Genomic DNA, 14,695 nt, shown 5'->3' with positions numbered 1-14,695 from the left:
GGCAAGGAACGGCTGAGGCCCTGGCCTATGTTCATGGCTAGTGGTTCAGCTTCACATGAGGATGGAAGCACTCAGCCTCTCGCTAGAAAACTGAAAAGACTCAAGCTGGCAAAAGGCAAAGCACCGCAAAGAACTGTGCGTTCTTTGAAATCCCAAATCCACAAGGAGAGTCCAATTGTGTCGGTTGCGATGCCTGACCTTCCCAACACTGGACGTGAAGAGCATGCGCCTTCCACCATTTGCACGCCCCCTGCAAGTGCTGGAAGGAGCACCCGCAGTCCAGTTCCTGATAGTCAGATTGAAGATGTCAGTGTTGAAGTACACCAGGATGAGGAGGATATGGGTGTTGCTGGCGCTGGGGAGGAAATTGACCAGGAGGATTCTGATGGTGAGGTGGTTTGTTTAAGTCAGGCACCCGGGGAGACACCTGTTGTCCGTGGGAGGAATATGGCCGTTGACATGCCAGGTGAAAATACCCAAAAAATCAGCTCTTCGGTGTGGAGGTATTTCACCAGAAATGCGGACAACAGGTGTCAAGCCGTGTGTTCCCTTTGTCAAGCTGTAATAAGTAGGGGTAAGGACGTTAACCACCTCGGAACATCCTCCCTTATACGTCACCTGCAGCGCATTCATAATAAGTCAGTGACAAGTTCAAAAACTTTGGGTGACAGCGGAAGCAGTCCACTGACCAGTAAATCCCTTCCTCTTGTAACCAAGCTCACGCAAACCACCCCACCAACTCCCTCAGTGTCAATTTCCTCCTTCCCCAGGAATGCCAATAGTCCTGCAGGCCATGTCACTGGCAATTCTGACGAGTCCTCTCCTGCCTGGGATTCCTCCGATGCATCCTTGCGTGTAACGCCTACTGCTGCTGGCGCTGCTGTTGTTGCCGCTGGGAGTCGATGGTCATCCCAGAGGGGAAGTCGTAAGCCCACTTGTACTACTTCCAGTAAGCAATTGACTGTTCAACAGTCCTTTGCGAGGAAGATGAAATATCACAGCAGTCATCCTACTGCAAAGCGGATAACTGAGGCCTTGGCATCCTGGGTGGTGAGAAACGTGGTTCCGGTATCCATCATTACTGCAGAGCCAACTAGAGACTTGTTGGAGGTACTGTGTCCCCGGTACCAAATACCATCTAGGTTCCATTTCTCTAGGCAGGCGATACCGAAAATGTACACAGACCTCAGAAAAAGAGTCACCAGTGTCCTAAAAAATGCAGCTGTACCCAATGTCCACTTAACCACGGACATGTGGACAAGTGGAGCAGGGCAGGGTCAGGACTATATGACTGTGACAGCCCACTGGGTAGATGTATGGACTCCCGCCGCAAGAACAGCAGCGGCGGCACCAGTAGCAGCATCTCGCAAACGCCAACTCTTTCCTAGGCAGGCTACGCTTTGTATCACCGCTTTCCAGAATACGCACACAGCTGAAAACCTCTTACGGCAACTGAGGAAGATCATCGCGGAATGGCTTACCCCAATTGGACTCTCCTGTGGATTTGTGGCATCGGACAACGCCAGCAATATTGTGTGTGCATTAAATCTGGGCCAATTCCAGCACGTCCCATGTTTTGCACATACCTTGAATTTGGTGGTGCAGAATTTTTTAAAAAACGACAGGGGCGTGCAAGAGATGCTGTCGGTGGCCAGAAGAATTGCGGGACACTTTCGGCGTACAGGCACCACGTACAGAAAACTGGAGCACCACCAAAAACTACTGAACCTGCCCTGCCATCATCTGAAGCAAGAAGTGGTAACGAGGTGGAATTCAACCCTCTATATGCTTCAGAGGTTGGAGGAGCAGCAAAAGGCCATTCAAGCCTATACAATTGAGCACGATATAGTAGGTGGAATGCACCTGTCTCAAGTGCAGTGGAGAATGATTTCAACGTTGTGCAAGGTTCTGATGCCCTTTGAACTTGCCACACGTGAAGTCAGTTCAGACACTGCCAGCCTGAGTCAGGTCATTCCCCTCATCAGGCTTTTGCAGAAGAAGCTGGAGGCATTGAAGAAGGAGCTAAAAGGGAGCGATTCCGCTAGGCATGTGGGACTTGTGGATGCAGCCCTTAATTCGCTTAACAAGGATTCACGGGTGGTCAATCTGTTGAAATCAGAGCACTACATTTTGGCCACCGTGCTCGATCCTAGATTTAAAGCCTACCTTGGATCTCTCTTTCCGGCAGACACAGGTCTGCTGGGGTTGAAAGACCTGCTGGTGACAAAATTGTCAAGTCAAGCGGAACGCGACCTGTCAACATCTCCTCCTTCACATTCTCCCGCAACTGGGGGTGCGAGGAAAAGGCTCAGAATTCCGAGCCCACCCGCTGGCGGTGATGCAGGGCAGTCTGGAGCGACTGCTGATGCTGACATCTGGTCCGGACTGAAGGACCTGACAACGATTACGGACATGTCGTCTACTGTCACTGCATATGATTCTCTCAACATTGATAGAATGGTGGAGGATTATATGAGTGACCGCATCCAAGTAGGCACGTCACACAGTCCGTACTTATACTGGCAGGAAAAAGAGGCAATTTGGAGGCCCTTGCACAAACTGGCTTTATTCTACCTAAGTTGCCCTCCCACAAGTGTGTACTCCGAAAGAGTGTTTAGTGCCGCCGCTCACCTTGTCAGCAATCGGCGTACGAGGTTACATCCAGAAAATGTGGAGAAGATGATGTTCATTAAAATGAATTATAATCAATTCCTCCGCGGAGACATTGACCAGCAGCAATTGCCTCCACAAAGTACACAGGGAGCTGAGATGGTGGATTCCAGTGGGGACGAATTGATAATCTGTGAGGAGGGGGATGTACACGGTGATATATCGGAGGGTGAAGATGAGGTGGACATCTTGCCTCTGTAGAGCCAGTTTGTGCAAGGAGAGATTAATTGCTTCTTTTTTGGGGGGGGTCCAAACCAACCCGTCATATCAGTCACAGTCGTGTGGCAGACCCTGTCACTGAAATGATGGGTTGGTTAAAGTGTGCATGTCCTGTTTTGTTTATACAACATAAGGGTGGGTGGGAGGGCCCAAGGACAATTCCATCTTGCACCTCTTTTTTCTTTTCTTTTTCTTTGCATCATGTGCTGATTGGGGAGGGTTTTTTGGAAGGGACATCCTGCGTGACACTGCAGTGCCACTCCTAGATGGGCCCGGTGTTTGTGTCGGCCACTAGGGTCGCTAATCTTACTCACACAGTCAGCTACCTCATTGCGCCTCTTTTTTTCTTTGCGTCATGTGCTGTTTGGGGAGGGTTTTTTGGAAGGGACATCCTGCGTGACACTGCAGTGCCACTCCTAGATGGGCCCGGTGTTTGTGTCGGCCACTAGGGTCGCTAATCTTACTCACACAGTCAGCTACCTCATTGCGCCTCTTTTTTTCTTTGCGTCATGTGCTGTTTGGGGAGGGTTTTTTGGAAGGGACATCCTGCGTGACAATGCAGTGCCACTCCTAGATGGGCCCGGTGTTTGTGTCGGCCACTAGGGTCGCTAATCTTACTCACACAGTCAGCTACCTCATTGCGCCTCTTTTTTTCTTTGCGTCATGTGCTGTTTGGGGAGGGTTTTTTGGAAGGGACATCCTGCGTGACACTGCAGTGCCACTCCTAGATGTGCCCGGTGTTTGTGTCGGCCACTAGGGTCGCTAATCTTACTCACACAGCTACCTCATTGCGCCTCTTTTTTTCTTTGCGTCATGTGCTGTTTGGGGAGGGTTTTTTGGAAGGGCCATCCTGCGTGACACTGCAGTGCCACTCCTAGATGGGCCCGGTGTTTGTGTCGGCCACTAGGGTCGCTAATCTTACTCACACAGCTACCTCATTGCGCCTCTTTTTTTCTTTGCGTCATGTGCTGTTTGGGGAGGGTTTTTTGGAAGGGACATCCTGCGTGACACTGCAGTGCCACTCCTAGATGGGCCCGGTGTTTGTGTCGGCCACTAGGGTCGCTAATCTTACTCACACAGTCAGCTACCTCATTGCGCCTCTTTTTTTCTTTGCGTCATGTGCTGTTTGGGGAGGGTTTTTTGGAAGGGCCATCCTGCGTGACACTGCAGTGCCACTCCTAGATGGGCCCGGTGTTTGTGTCGGCCACTAGGGTCGCTAATCTTACTCACACAGCTACCTCATTGCGCCTCTTTTTTTCTTTGCGTCATGTGCTGTTTGGGGAGGGTTTTTTGGAAGGGCCATCCTGCGTGACACTGCAGTGCCACTCCTAGATGGGCCCGGTGTTTGTGTCGGCCACTAGGGTCGCTAATCTTACTCACACAGCTACCTCATTGCGCCTCTTTTTTTCTTTGCGTCATGTGCTGTTTGGGGAGGGTTTTTTGGAAGGGACATCCTGCGTGACACTGCAGTGCCACTCCTAGATGGGCCCGGTGTTTGTGTCGGCCACTAGGGTCGCTTATCTTACTCACACAGCGACCTCGGTGCAAATTTTAGGACTAAAAATAATATTGTGAGGTGTGAGGTATTCAGAATAGACTGAAAATGAGTGTAAATTATGGTTTTTGAGGTTAATAATACTTTGGGATCAAAATGACCCCCAAATTCTATGATTTAAGCTGTTTTTTAGTGTTTTTGGAAAAAAACACCCGAATCCAAAACACACCCGAATCCGACAAAAAAAATTCGGTGAGGTTTTGCCAAAACGCGTTCGAACCCAAAACACGGCCGCGGAACCGAACCCAAAACCAAAACACAAAACCCGAAAAATTTCAGGCGCTCATCTCTAGTGGGAATCCTTGTTTTACCCCTCCCTTGGAGAATGCAAAATTCGAAGTGTGGCGAGCTAAGGGAATCAGTAGCATCAGAGATGTTTTTGATCCTGGAGGTTTGGTGTATTCTTTTTCTGGGCTGGTGGAGATGTATGGTGTACATCAATCGGAATTCTTCATGTATCTCCAAGTTAGGCATTATGTACAATCCCTACCCGACGCATTGCTCCACCCCGGTGGTTCTGACTCCCTCACCTCCTTACTCACTCGAACTACTAAGCTACCCTATAAAACAAAATGGCTATATTGGGACCTTCTCCCTGGTGTTGTGGATAGGTTATGGAGTCAGCTATTCGAAAAATGGAAGGTAGACTTCTCTATGCAAGGGTCCATAACTGATTTTTTCCGCCCTCTACCCGGTATTTTTAAAGCTCTACACTCTTCAAACCTACAGGAGATCCATGTAAAATTTTTAAACCGAGCATATATATCCCCTAGTCAGAGGAGCCATATGGTGCCTTTGGATTCCGGACAATGTATTAAATGCAGAGCACCACATGCAACCCTGATGCATGTATTTTGGAGCTGCCCCAAGATACAAAGATTTTGGAATAAAATTCTATGGTATTTAAACAGTAAACTTGGGTTGCGTCTCCCCTTATCACCTAAGGCACTGCTGGGTTTGCATCTCTCTTATGGGGATCTACCGGCTGAGACCCTCCCCCTACGCCCCTTCCTCTACGTGTTTTTCACACAGGCAAAGAAGGCTATTCTGACGCAATGGATCCATAGATCCCCCCCCCCCCAGACTAGAGCAACTTCTGTGTATGGTGAAGTCGACTATGTATTATGATAGACAATCTGCCCTATACGATGTGGACAAGCATGCTCATTTGTTCTATAAGAAGTGGGGACCGTTTATTGAAGTTCTGGATCCCATGCTTAGGTCTCATATCCTTAAATTTTTTGACTCGCTGAAAAGAACGACCCTGAGAGAGATATGCACCCCCCCCTCCCACAACCCACTATATAAGACCCTAGCTGGAGTGATTATTTTGTGATTTTCGTTAACCTTCACACCGCTAGAGCTCCTACTCGATGGAGCTATTGGCCATGGCGCGCTCTGTTATGTAGCCTTCCTGGCGTGAAATGTGTAGCCTAATTCAAAGTATGCGTATCCCCCCCCTTCCCCCCTGTCTTTGTCTTATCGTTTGAATGTCTTGTTTATTAAGTATTGGATGTGTATATTGTATTATTTCTCCAATTCTGGGAGTGTTATGTGGCTACAAATGATAGTGCTATGGAGAATGTACCTTTTCAAAGTGTATGTTTATTATTGAAAAATTTGAATAAATACATTTAAAAAATAAATAAAAATACCAGAGTGATGAAAAGGTAGTTCAGTCATGAGTACTTACAAGTCAGCAACCTACAGGCACATGTGCATCGTTCACCAACAGTGGTACAGGATATTCATAATACTGTGTGCATACTTCAGTCCAGAAGGATAAAAAGTATATATTGTGTGAGCCCAGGGGCCGCACTCCTGTTAGGATATAAATGTGGCCAAGTTAGTTTAAAAATAAGCGCGGGTAGCACTTAATTGGAATGGGTGGAATGCACTTCCGCATTGCGTTCCACCGGCAATGCAGCGTGCGTTCAAACTGGGACTTCCGGTCGGCGGTGACGTACTTCCGTCCACGGCTGCCGGGGAATTCTGCTAGTGGAGCACAGATCCACAGTGCATTCCTCCAGCTAATGTGAATTCATTCCAGCCACTAACTGGGACGTGGATATTCAAGAGCCAGGAGGAGGCGGCACTATTAGTCACTGCGGGTGGGGTACAAAAATGAATTATTAGTACTAGACTATTAGTCACTGCGGATGAGGAACAGTGTTAGACGAAATTACAGTAACCTAAATGACTATTGGTGATAATCTATCTCAACTTCTCTGCAATCGATTTATTGACTATGATATATAGGCTATGATCTGACTTTTATTGAAGAGGTGAGATATAAGGCCTCTATTAAGAACAGGGATGACATGCTAACCCAGAAATCAAAAGAAAAGAAAGCATGGCAAAGCAGATCATTCATAACCCAATTTAACCATGAAAACCATTCCATGAGGAAAGTCATCGAACACCACTGGGGAATTCTCCTTAAGGACCCTATACTAAGGCTGCACCCTCCCTCTAAACCCAATCTGGTCTTTCGCAGAGCCACTAACCTGAAAAACCTATTGGCGCTGAGTAGAGTGAGACAGGATGAAAGAAAACCCAACAACACCAGAAAAAAAACTTTTAGAAAAAAGATCTGGCTGCATTCCATACAAATAAGCTACAATTCAGCCATAAACTGGATAATGGAAGGATATATACCCTAACCCAATCCATGACATGCAATTCTGAGTACGTAATCTACAAGATATCCTGTAATTGTGGCCTGAACTATAATGAGAAAACTAAAAGATGGATCAAATCCGTATACAAGAACACATGCAGAATATTAAGAATAGGGTTAATACGCACAGCCTCCCCAGGAATTTTACTAAGATCCATAATCCTGAGATTAATATATCAAACTTTAAATTCACAATGATCGAACAGATCAAGGATGACCAAGAGGGGGCAATAAAGATCTGAACCTTGCAAAAAGGGAGAGTTTAATTTTGTCCCTAGTTAATTTCATTTTCAACTTGTCTCCAAAATGACCCTTATGAGGGTGCCCCGAGCCCTACTCGGCCTGACCAAATTTCAACCCGTCTGACATATTTTATTTCTTTCCATAGAACAATTAATAACTGCATTTTTGGGTGCCTGGATGGCTCTGATTATTGTTTTTGTTGACATGTTAATCAATAGTGACATTCCCTTTGTAAATGCATGAGTGATGAAAGTAGTGAGTTTCTTTTATATTTTAAGTTATATGGGCGGGGGGGGGGGGGGGGTTTTCTCATGTAATTTACCTCATTATACCTTTAATTGCAGGGTGTGAATGTTTGGGTCCTTTTTTCTATTGTTGGATGGACTCCTGGGGGTATATTTACTAAGATCCGTATTTTGGCCGATTTCAGTCAAAATAGAAGTTGACTGAAATCGGCCGTGCAAAATTGCAACTTTTTGTTTTTGTACTCGGTAATTTACTAAGCTACCGTGTTTGTCATATTCGTATTTTCCGATGTCGAAGTCATTCGTATTTCTGGGGTGTGTTTTCCGTCTGTATGTGTTTGTGTCCGGCCGAACATGGATATTTGGATGCATGTTTCATAATTTTCAAGTGCGGCAGTGTTTTGTGGTCAGTGCGCCCCAAATATAAATACGGCCCAAACCGTTCACACCTATTAGGTTTAGTTAGTGGAGAGGTGAAAGATAGTGGTCTGAGGAGTTGGTGAGTGTAGTGCTTTTATATATTACGAATTCTGATTAATGTATTGTGTTTGAAAGTTATCTTTATTGTTGTATTGTTAGTTGTTTGTCATATTTTCTGTCAGTGTTTTTTCATTTAGTCTCTTGTAAGTGTTTCTGTGTGTGTGTGTGTGGGGGGGGGGGAGGGGTGCTGTGTAGAGGTAGAGGAGTGTGTTTTGTTTGTCTTTATTTTTTAGTGTTCTGTGTTGTTTGTCTTAAGTATGTTACATGCAGAGGTTAGTGAGGTGGAGGAAGTTAATGAGGGAGGTGAGGGAGGTTAGTGAGGGGGGTGAAGTGGAGGAGGTTAGTGAGGAGGGTGAGGGGGAGGAGGTCGCAGAGGATGCGCCGGAGTCCTCTAGTGAGAGTGATGTGGCTCTGCAGCTACGCACCAGGACCAAGACAGGGCACAATGTTAAGTTCACTTTTGATGAAAATATGGCCCTGGTGCAGGTGATTATGAGGTACCATCAGCAGCTTTTTGGCGCAGAGGCTGCTAAGGTCTCATCCCGTAAGAAAACAGCCATCTGGAAGAAGGTGGTTGATGCTGTTAATAGTGAGGGCTTGGTGAGGTGAACCGAGGAGACATGTAGAAAGAGGTTCTACAATATAAAGTGCCGTGTGAAAGCCAAATTGGCCAAGGAGGCCAAGTCTGCATGCCAAACAGAAGGTGGGCATCCTTTTGTGGCCTCTTATTTAGAGTATCAGGAGCCCCTGCAGAACCTGATTCCTCCGGAAGTAGTGAGGGGGACTTATGTCCAGGATTCAGATCGGCCCAAGCAGGCTGGTAAGTTGTGTATTTTAATATAGTCATTTTGATGATGCACTAATTTAAAAATTGTTTAAGGTATGCATTGTACTGTTATTTTTCAAAATCACAAGAAAAGTTAGTGCAGATCGCAAGGTAAAGGCCCCCTGGGATCCCGAATCGATCCCGATGCGCGGTCCCGCCAGGTCGGCATCACAAGAAAATATAGACTGTGCAGGCAAGTCAATCCTTGCTAGATCGGTGTACTATCTAGTTCATCTCACATGTCAATGACATCTCACATAAGCCAAAATCGTAAGCACACATAGTCCATATCTCAAGAAAAGTTAGTCAAAATCTGTGCTATCTGCGCTCCGGGGAGTTCAAGGGAAATCGCAAGTGAAAATCTGGCATAGCAAGGATCTCACCATGTGTACACACTGTTATAGTTGTTTCGAAAGTATGCAAACATTTTTGATAATGTATTCTTTTAATATACATTATTTTTTTAATTTTGATAAACACGAGTTTTGAATTCATGAGTAGAGACATATGTGTGTTGTTTGAATTGTTTGGTTTAAAATAAAATGCTTCATATACATTTGCAGTCTCCAAAAAGTCACAAAGAGCCTCTGGGCCAATCTCCACCCCTACTGATGCTGAGGATGCCGATGATGCTGGCAAGTACATTAGCACTGGGTGTGTTTTCACATCAATTTGGGAAAACTATTAATTTTTTTTGTAGGTCCATCCACACACGTATCGCCACCATGGAAACACAGTCTAGGTGTGTCTTCATGGCCAGTACACATGCCTGTTTAAGGCAGCAGCTTAGTAACAAAGTGGTGATGTAAATAATGCACCACTAACACACTTATCATTATGGTCTTCAATTACTTAAACTCAAGTAATTGATGGACATATGTTGTCAATAGCTAGCAAACAAAATATAAATATAATTTTGCAAATTATTGACTCAAACAAATCAACAAATATACAAAATGTGGATAACTACAACATCCACTAATTAATAATTAAAGTAACTTAACATTTGTAGCCCTAGGAAACATAACACATAGGATATTCTTCATTAGTTAATAAGCTTATACTTAAACACCACTGGTCTCTCATTTCAGGGAATCCCATTCTTCACCCAACTCAGCCAGGCCAAGTGCAGGAACCTGACAATGAAGGGACATTCACCTTAAATCTCACAGTAATACCACCGCCTGACAGAACAACTACACATTTGTCTACTCTGCCCACTCAAAGGACACCACAACAGGATATAAGCCCTACCATATCACTACCATAGTCTCAGGAACAGGCTTTTTAGGACAGGTGGTCCACCCAGCAAGCCAATAACTTAGATTGTTTGCGTAGGAAAACCCAAATTATTGCTAGTCTGGCCCATCACATCCCAAGATTATACAGAAGCAACACCAGAAAACCACAGAACTCACCAGAATGGCTAACACCCTGGAATTAATGAGGACAGACAATAATAGGATGCTAGACACATACCAACGAATCATGGATGAGAATCACAGGCTCCATCAATCATACCTGCAGACAGGGCAGCCATCAGGTGGGGTCTGTGGGGACTGGTGTCCCGTGCCCTTACAGGGAGGGGGGCCCACCCCTGGCTCCTACCTCTAATACCTGGAGAGCTGCACCAGGCTGTGAAACAATAGCAGACAGATGCCCAGAGGGGACTTCTAAGAAACAAGCCTTCTCTGTACATCAGCTTTCTGTGAACCATTCCCGTAGGTCCGCAACACTCCACCTATATGTAACGTCACAATGTATGACATCACAGAGGGGTGGTGCAGTGTGGCAGAATCTTTTTTAATGGGGAGAGACTCTGTCTAATTTGTCAGTCCTGGGCCCCACAATTTTTGATGACAGCCCTACCTGCAGATATTAACTGCAACACAAAACACACAAGAGAGCATGGTCCAAATAATAGAAACCCACACGACAGCCACTAGGAACTTGAATGTCACTCTAACTACCCTAACCCAGCATCTCAGTCATCAATCTGAGCAAACAAGTACCAGTTCAACAGCCACAACCTCCTTAATGTCACCTGTAACCTCACCACCAAGACGTTCTGGCCGAACACGACCAGACACAAGTGGGAAAGGGCCATCCAGATCCAGAGGATGAACTGCAAAATAATTAATCTTAATCATGTGTTTGAAATGGACATTGGTAATTGTATGCAAGTATCATTTTACATGTTCTTTACAAAATGAAGGCCATGGTTTATTATTTGAAAACAAATGTTACTAATTAACATATCCAAAACTAAAATCAAGGCAAAAAAAAAAATGTCTGTCAATTCTTTCTAGAGTAATTAGAGTACATTTGTTTAACTATATAATATGCATGGTGACATTCAAGCAACGTAGTTTACACATGCAGCAGTAGTTAAGTATTGATATAGAGAAGAGTTTTCTTAATAACAGTTAATTCTATTATTTACAATTACCTTAGGGATATGTGAAAGCATGGCCAAACATACACAAAGCTAACACAATTCCACATAGAATAGTGTGCTACTATAATTTTAATTCCACATTTCCTTGCATTTTTTAAATATTTAAATGTATAATGCATACAGAAAAAAGTGTTATGTTGTTAAAAACCTATCAATAACACAATAAAACTTAAACACTATCTTCAAAACCATACAGGGATATTATACCACTTACCTTAGCAATTGGACAGTAGTGAGAGATGTTAAACATGCCAGCCAAAAGCAGTTCTATTTGAAATGTCTTCTTTTCTACGAATCAAGGCATTTTGCGGCCGAGTTGAAGGTATTTACTAGAAAAAAGATGAATTTTGATAAAATACCGTGCGCCAATACTGGCTGCCCTTGAACTCAGAATGGACGAGAAAGTGTCACCCAACACTTCAATTAACGAGACAGTGAAGAAATGCCATCTGAATCCATGGGCGCTCAAAGAAAACAGATAAAATAAACGCTCATAGTGTATTAAGTATGAACATATAACACTGAGTCTGTAACAGTCTCCTTGTGAGTCTAATACCTAATTTGCTGGTCTACTTTTTCAGGAGTAGACAATCACGCTTTTTATAGGGGCAGGATTTCCACCAGTGTCTGATATCAGGACCTTTAAACTCCTCCTCCAGAAGTGGTACCCGAAAAGAGAGAAATATAGCCTCCGATAGTGTAACACTTTTTAATCACAGCATGAACATATAACAATTAGCAGCAAAAGCGGGGAATGGATGGTCTCTCACCCTTTGAAGTGGTCTACAGATAACGGTAGACAAAACAGCAAGTTACAAGATGGTATACTCGGGCGTCCCCAGACCAGCTGTCCCACTCTCCGGGTGATGTCCCAAACGTCTTCCCCACCACAAATGAATCCTCCAGCCGACGCGTTTCGACACTCACAGTGTCTTCATCAAGGCATATCAGACACTGGTGGAAATCCAGCCCCTATAAAAAGCGTGATTGTCTACTCCTGAAAAAGTAGACCAGCAAATTAGGTATTAGACTCACAAGGAGACTGTTACAGACTCGGTGTTATATGTTCATACTTAATACACTATGAGCGTTTATTTTATCTGTTTTCTTTGAGCGCCCATGGATTCAGATGGCATTTCTTCACTGAAGGTATTTACTACCTCGTTCAGAAATAGGAATCCTTTGCAAATTACCGTGTTGTATGAAATAACAACCGTATTTGACCGATTGTCTATTCATTCGTATTTGTGTAGACGACCGTGGAAAAAAATACGAATGGCCCAAACACTGCCGAATTTAATGTTTAGTAAATTCCCGAGATGCACTTAGAAAAACAAACAAACTCGAATAGATTCAAATGGAATCGGGACCTTAGTAAATTTCCCTACTGGTTTCTAGATGAGCCATTTAAAAAAAATATATCTTTATGCCCCTAAGGCTCTTAAGGGTCCATAGTTACCCTTATTAAGTACATAGTTCAAGCACATGTGATGCCCAATGGGCCATTTTTTCACTAAATGGCTCTTAGTACCCGAGTGGGTTATTTCTTATCCACACACTCCTCAGGGCTATGTCATGTATACATTTATTTAAAGGCTTTTGCTGATTCAGTACACTCACAAACACTCATATAATCCTTATTAGACCCAGTATCTTAATTAATTTTTGTTCCCCACCTGCAGTGACTAATAGTCCAGCCCCTCTCCCCCCTTGCCCCTTCCTCCTTGAATATCCACGTCCCAATTAGCGTCTGGAACGCATTCACTCTAGCTGGTGGAATGCACTGTGGATCTGCGGTCCACCAGCAGAATTCCCTGGCGGCCGTGGGCAGAAGGACATCACAGCTGACTGGAAGTCCCAGTTGGAACGCACGCTGCTATGCCGGTGGAACGCATGTGTTCCACTGGCAATGTGTTCCGCCCATTCCAATTAAGCATTATATGCACTTACTATTAAACTAATTTGGCCACATTTGTAACCTAACAGGAGTGCGGCCCCTGGGCTCACATAATATATATTTTTTATTCTTTTGGACTGGAGCATGAACCCGGTTTCCATATATTATGAATACCCTGGGGGAGGAAGTGATGTCACGGACTCAGGAGTTTAAATAGAGGCTCCAGGTCAGTTGTACCTCACTCACTATTGGTGAAGGATGCACATGTGCCTGTAGGTTGCTGAATTGTAAGTACTCATGACTGAACTACCTTTTCATCACTCTGGTATATTTTAAAGCATTTGTTTTTGTATTCTAATAGCTAATGTTTAAAACCTGTATTTATAAAAAATTTCTTGATTAAGGTATACATTTAAATACCTTTTGTACACTAGTAAGGAGATATGACTCCACCTATAGACTGCAAATTTAACATCATTCAGTATTTATTTTTATGTCTATATGGGAATGTCCTGAGTTACTTGTTTGTACTTTTGTACCTTTACAATATTAGTCCCCAATAATGTGTCCTAAGTATTATCAGCTTGTATTTTAATTAATACTTCATATAGTGTAATCACTACTCCTCTCTTTGGACCTTTAGGACACTTTATCACTACTTTGTGTATCATCAAACGTGGATTCATATAATTCTCTATATGTTTAAACATATGGGAACTCTGATCTACACACCCACATGGTTCTTAATCAGGGCTAAGGCTTGATACATTTATTTACTTATTTATTTTTATTATTTATATATGATTTATTTTTCAACTATTTTAGGACTGATTTTATCCGGTCCCTTACGGGATACCCTAATAAGGTCCCTTATCTACACTTGAACTTCAGATTAGGCTCTCCACTCTGGAGGGGATTCGCACCTCACTTTTACTCATACCTTTTATACTACAATATATGCATATGTATCTAGATTACAACCACCTGTTCATTTCTTCTGTTTCATTCCTGTATGTTACCAAAACTTGATTTGGTGAAAATAGTAATTACCACTACATTTGGTTTGAGATATTTTCTACTTTGAAACTCCTTGTAAACCCGTTTGTGATAAGTCCATAGAGTAAACTTGTTTCTGATTCTAAACATCTGGTACGTAGCACCTATGATGTCCTTTTCTGTGACACTGTTTACCTAGGCACTATCTATTATGTGTCCGTAAGTGTTAGGTTTATCACCTAGATTTACCCCTGAAGAAGTCATACTGATGAAACGCGTTGGATACTTTCAGTCCACATGTAATTTGAGTGATCACACAGTATTATCTATGCTCATAGCAGTAGCATGCATGCAGTGTGAACAAACCAATGTGTAGAGAAATGAGTGTAAACTTGATGTTGTATGATGAATACAGTAATAAACAGT

General features: G+C 43.7%; 1 protein-coding gene across 3 annotated transcripts in view; it reads right to left on the bottom strand.

Annotated features, from left to right (window-relative positions):
• The window catches only part of LOC134943637 (uncharacterized), a 235,073-nt gene that overhangs the window by 113,930 nt on the left and 106,448 nt on the right, over positions 1–14,695 (bottom strand). For 2 of the 3 annotated variants that reach the window (XM_063932372.1, XM_063932371.1), the window contains exon 1: positions 11,591–11,701. The exons of the other annotated variant lie outside the window; for it this stretch is intronic. The gene's annotated coding sequence lies outside the window, so the exon portion shown is untranslated. Of the gene's footprint in view, positions 1–11,590; positions 11,702–14,695 lie in introns of those variants that run through there. 3 annotated transcript variants of the gene reach the window in all.

The sequence above is a fragment of the Pseudophryne corroboree genome, chromosome 7, assembly GCF_028390025.1.
Source record: "Pseudophryne corroboree isolate aPseCor3 chromosome 7, aPseCor3.hap2, whole genome shotgun sequence".
Lineage (NCBI taxonomy): Eukaryota > Metazoa > Chordata > Amphibia > Anura > Myobatrachidae > Pseudophryne > Pseudophryne corroboree.
The sequence above is the reverse complement of the archived record's forward strand: the minus strand, read 5'-3'. Positions and strand labels throughout refer to the sequence as shown.